Raw genomic sequence first — 5,761 nt, 5'->3', positions numbered from 1 at the left:
AAAATATACGCATATAAAGAGGCGCGCGAAGTATTTAAATCATGTTAATCGCCAGTATCGAAATCTGCAAATATTCAAATCCCAATCTCTTGATTTTATTTCAAAGCAGATAGAGATATAAATAGAACCGCCGAAGTGTCTTACCTGACCTGTGAAATAATATTGAAATTTTTGATGCAGCGGAGAATGCCTCCGAAACACAATCATGGTTAAAAGAATTGTAATCTACAGCTATAATGCATCATTCGCCGGAAGCTGTTGCTTTTCAGACAGCGAGGTCTCATCTGAAAAAGGAAGCCGCAAGGACAAGATTGTATATTGGGAAACGTTCATATCCGAATTGAGGAAATTTTTTTATTTGGAAAGACACTTACCTAGAGATGGAGAGAAATGGAACATAAAAGTCAACAACCTGTCGAAAATACTAGGGAGTATTTCTTTCGTAAAGCAAGATTGTGCAGAAATCTGGGAATAACTTTTAAAGACACCAAGACAAAAATCGCAATCGGTCTATGGTCAAAGCATCTTTCTAGCATTACAGTGACAACGGGTGATCTCAAGCTCACAGCCCTCCCAGTCTTTTGCTTCACATCGAAAATGGATTTCAAATTTAAAAACAACAAATCAGCAAGCTTCAGCGTCGCAGTCAGGTAACGAAAGAGCAAGCATCGAAGATTCACGTATGCGTTACCAATGTACTAACAGAGGCCATATCGCTTAACATTTTACCGAAAAATGCAAGATTTAATGTTTCAGGTGTAATGAGATCAGGCACATATACATCGTGTACAAAAACAAAAAAGTTATCGAACGCGCAAGCTTGTGTTCTTAATCGTAATTTTGAAAACAACTGAATATAAAAAGAAAATTCAGGTAGGCGAATATTTCTCGAACGCGTTAATTGATCCTAGAAGTAGTCATTGTACAATAAAGGCTTCAGTGGTATTGGCTAAGGGTTTAACGTTATTCATATACCTAGTGTTTGAGAAGGTTTTGGAAATACACCAAATTTGACCAGTTTGTGTGGAATAATTCGAGAGAGATTAACAGTAAATAACGGAACTGCGGATGATGTTTTTTTTCGAATCATCCCAGATGATGCTCAACACTATGATGTTCTCGCCGGACAGAACTTTATGGAATTATCGCTTGTTGAATACTATAAAATCAGCGATCGATTGGAATTCTGTAAACGTAGTGGATTTGTGTTTGATTTGGATCCGGCTATCAAACCTTCGAATTTTGAAAAAGTGAGTGTCACGAAAGACGCTCAACTTCCTCAAGCTAAAATTAATTGCATTGATGTACGAGTGAACAAATCCAAATTCATTCTATCTTATAAGAATAGAAACTCAAGCTTATCCAGTTTCCGAAAGGCAAACCATTATACGATAGAATTATGTTTATCGAGGAAGCTCCAAACATTGATCGAGTAATCGGGAATGAAATATCATGCAAGAAACAGTAAACAAATGGAAGCAAGCTGAACTAGCAAACGATACAGAATCCTCATTCGCTTCTCCCTGTATTCTGATCAAAAATAGAAATTGAGAACCAGGGATACTTACAAATTCTGTGAGTATCAAATTCCGTTAACAGACAACGCCAAGGAAAAGACGTCTTTTATAACGCAGGATACAACTGGGCAATTTAAACGGGCTATGTGTAGATTGATAAACGCGCCGTTTTTCGAAATTAATGAATAAATTGTTCGGATTTATAAATAAAAACGTAGCTCTCTCATAATTCGACATTTTGATGTATACCAAGTCTTAGGACGAATTACTTGCAAAGTTAATACAGGTTTTTGAATTGCCTAAACCAGCCGGATGAACTGTTAATATCTATTAAAAGTGTAAATTTGGAATGCGTAGAATTGCATATCTATAAGAGTTTAAAATTCAAACAAATGGCATTTTGCCAGGGAAGCAAAAGTAAAAGCTATTCTTGAGTTTCCGACTCCTCAAAATGAACACGAAGATTGTAGATTTCTCCGTCTCAATGGATTTTTTCGTAGACTAGTGCCAAATTTCGCACAAATCATACCACTCATGAGAGACTTATTTTAAGAAAAAGGTGCCTTCGTTTGGGATGTGCTCAAGAAAGTGCTTTCATTAAAGGGAAAAAATTATTGACTTCAAATCCGACTTTGGGAATATATAACCTTCATGTGAAAACAAGCTCTATTAGCGTTTGAGACACTTTCTGATCGGACTAAAATTTGATGTTATAACAAGCTGTCAAGCGCTAGTTAACGTAAAAACAAGCAAAATTAAAATTTCGCAAATCATCAGGTGGATCAACTCAATCGCCGAGTATAAATTTGATATCCACCATCGAAACGGTGAACGTATGCAACAAGTAGACGCCCCTTCCATAAGTCCAGTCGAGAACGCACCAGATTCTTCCGATTTAGTTATTGTTTACAATGTTTCAGTCCAGGAAGATGAAATTTTGTTTTTCAAATAGACGGTGAAAAGTAAAATTGCCAAATTCTAATTTAAGAAAATAAAGAGCTGAATCTAACGCGGAGAGAAAAAGGAGAAGTTCGCGACTACGTGTTGCATGACGGACTTCTTTATGAAATTGATGGGAGGAATTGAGATGAAGAATTATACTTGAACGGAAAAATTTAGTCGCTTAAAGTTTAGGCGATTATTTGAAGAATCTTAGGCAGAGGGAAAAGTCTTCAAATGTTTCAAAGACTTTGAAGAAATAATAGTAAAAGTATTTTAAGAACTGAGCGATCTTGTCTAAGAAATACTCTAAAGGTTACCAATATTTGAAAGAGTTTCTCTAGAGTTTACATGACTGTCGAGGAATTTGAAAGAGATAGGACTTAAAACATAATTTTGTACATTATAGTATAAAGTTGATCAGATTTTATATTATTTTAAACGGAGTTTTACATTTCTTGCTAAATTTAATTTAAGAGACGAGAAATCAAAGAACTGAGACACCTCAGCTTATAAAACTTCGTCGGCAGTCGCAGAAAACGAGAGGTAATGTGCCCCAGTGTTCACTCAGATCGTGGAAGTTTGCGAGATGGTCCAGAATTTGTTCTTATTCGAACAAATCTCGTTATAAGGCAAACTGGCCATTACTGGGACAGTTAGGAAAAGCTAACCCACATAAACACAATTTTAAAATGCGGAATTGGAAGTTTTGGTACAAAAACCGTTATAATAAGTGGCAAAGACATAACTTGATAAATCAGAACAAAAAATGTATTCGAAATTTTATAGTAAATTAATATAAATGGATATTTTTAAAGCTAGTCAGATCGCCCATTAGTGGGACACGAATTTTAGAATATATCCTTAAGAGGGACACCGAAGAAGCCAATACTGAGACCAGGAAAATCCAATAGGGTTTATCGAAATAAAATGGCACAATTTATTTATAATTTGTTACAGAATACATTAAAAAGCAAGAATGGATTGCGATTGTCATTTAATTATTTTCTAAAAAAGTAGTTTAAAGTAATTTATTGAAACCTCTAATTCTAACCTAAAATTTTGCCATTTGCTTAGGTAAGTAATTTAATAATAAATCCTAAATTAATTTTTTTTATTTAAATTAGTGAGTATGCATTAAAATTGAACATCGTAGACTAGTATTATGGATTTACTTGTAAATTAAACTGTCCCGTGTTGAAATTCAAATGGGGAACTCGTTTGGTTCCCGACCATTCGACCCCACTGAAAGTCGGGTGCTAGTCGGGTCATCTGACTAGCCCCCGACCAGTAGCGTCACGGTAGATTAGTCGAGGGCTAGTCAGATGACCCAACTTATCCTAGTCGGGGCCTGATCGGGTACTAGTAGGGGTCATATGATAATACATGCGCGTGAAATATTAACCAAACTTCCCAAAATTTGTGGAACATTCCCTAAACGTTTGTCAAAATACTTATTATTTACGGAAATCTCCCTAAACTTTTTTGAAATATTTAAAAGTGCTCAAATTTACCCAAGATTTAATGAGGAACATATTCTGAGCTTAAAAATGCATAAATTTATGTAACTTAAATTTCCCAAAATTTGTGGAATATTAATTTTTAAAAAAACTTCAGCTGGAACGCTACGTTACGTGTGGACTGTTGTCTTAAAGACTAGACGCGTCATTTCTGTCGCACAAGAGGCGGCACGTCGCACCCTAGCGGATTTTCTTTAAAGCTACCAGTCCAGAAACGCAAGACTCAAATGAAGGTTCCTAGAAATTCGCAATTTTCTAAAAAATACTACAAAAAAATAAGATTACGTCTTTTTGAAGATTTTGATCGTTATTTTTATAAACAGTTGATTTTCGTACAAAATTATTAACTTATTAATTATTTATTAAGTATATTTGAGATGAATTTAACATTAATAAATCTTTTCTCCAAAAAACGTTGTAAGATTATTGTTAAATATATTCTTAGTGTTTTAGAATAAAAAAATCATTACGCCTTTTTAGATATTACCTCATTTGATAAGACCTCGCCGAAAACTCAAACATAAGAATAAGTCGACCAGAGCCCACTAGCTCCGCCCAGAGCCTGAAGATTACCCGCACGGAAATTAGTGAACAAAAAAGCCCGACTAGCCCTTGACCAACCACCGACCAGGCCCCGACTTAAATTTTGACAACAAAAAGCCCAACTAGTCCCCGATTAGTCTCCGACTGGGTACTTTGTCAAAATTAATAACCCGACTAACCCTCGATTAGTGCCCGACTTGTAGTAGGGCCAAATGGGGTTATTTCCGAACGGGGTTTGGTAGTAAATTTTCAATTAGAATTCATCTTAATTCAAGTTAATACATAAATTGAAAAATGTATTGAAACAATTTAAATTATTTCTTTGTTACACATATTATTATTTGGTTCGAAAATTTGTTATTTTAATTATAAATTATATTTTTCTTTGAGAAAAGTTAAATTCTGATAAAAAAATATAATAGTTGATATTTTATCCAAAAAAGATTTTAATTACATATTAAAAGCAGACGATTAATCTATTTAGATTAATTTCCAACCACAGTTACATTTTTGCCCAAGAAAGATGTAATTTATGCAATTAAATAGATACGTTTTCGAACCAAAAAGACGAATTTTCAAGAAAATAGTTCAAATGTTAATTAAAAAATATTTTTCAGTCAAGAAATAAAAACAAATTGTAACCAAACTGTTGCATTTTTAAGTAAAAAAGTTGAGTTTTTTTCAAAACAGTTATATTTTTAATTTGAAAATATAAATTTTCAACAGAAAAATTAATTTACTTAAGGGCATGTGACACAGCTAAATACCTATATTACAAACCTCACTTTTTCAGTTCACTGAATGTTTTTTTGAACCTAAGAACTTTTTTTGTAAATAAAATATCGAGCTGAAACTTTGGAAGATTTATTAGAGTACAATAAAGTACGTTTAGGTACTGCATTTTGGTAGGAACTTCACTGAAAATTATTTCATCTTTTTTCTGAACCTCAACATTTTTTGAACGTTCGAACTTTTTTTATACATAAAATATCGGTCTCAAACTTTAAGAACTGCAAGAGCCGAAAGAAAACTACGTTTAAGTACAAATCTTAATAATAAAAGATGTAAAAAATACATTTCAATAATCAATTCCAACGGCATCAGCCGGTAACGTTGTACACAAAAATACGAAACCTGGCTGCCACTAGACGAGGCTCTAGAGAGTTCGTATTTTCGTGTACAACGTTACCGGCTGATGCCGTTGGAATTGATTGTTGAAATATATTTTTTTACATCTATTAT

The sequence above is a fragment of the Belonocnema kinseyi genome, chromosome 1 (genome assembly GCF_010883055.1).
Source record: "Belonocnema kinseyi isolate 2016_QV_RU_SX_M_011 chromosome 1, B_treatae_v1, whole genome shotgun sequence".
Lineage (NCBI taxonomy): Eukaryota > Metazoa > Arthropoda > Insecta > Hymenoptera > Cynipidae > Belonocnema > Belonocnema kinseyi.
This window is presented reverse-complemented; position numbering follows the sequence as displayed.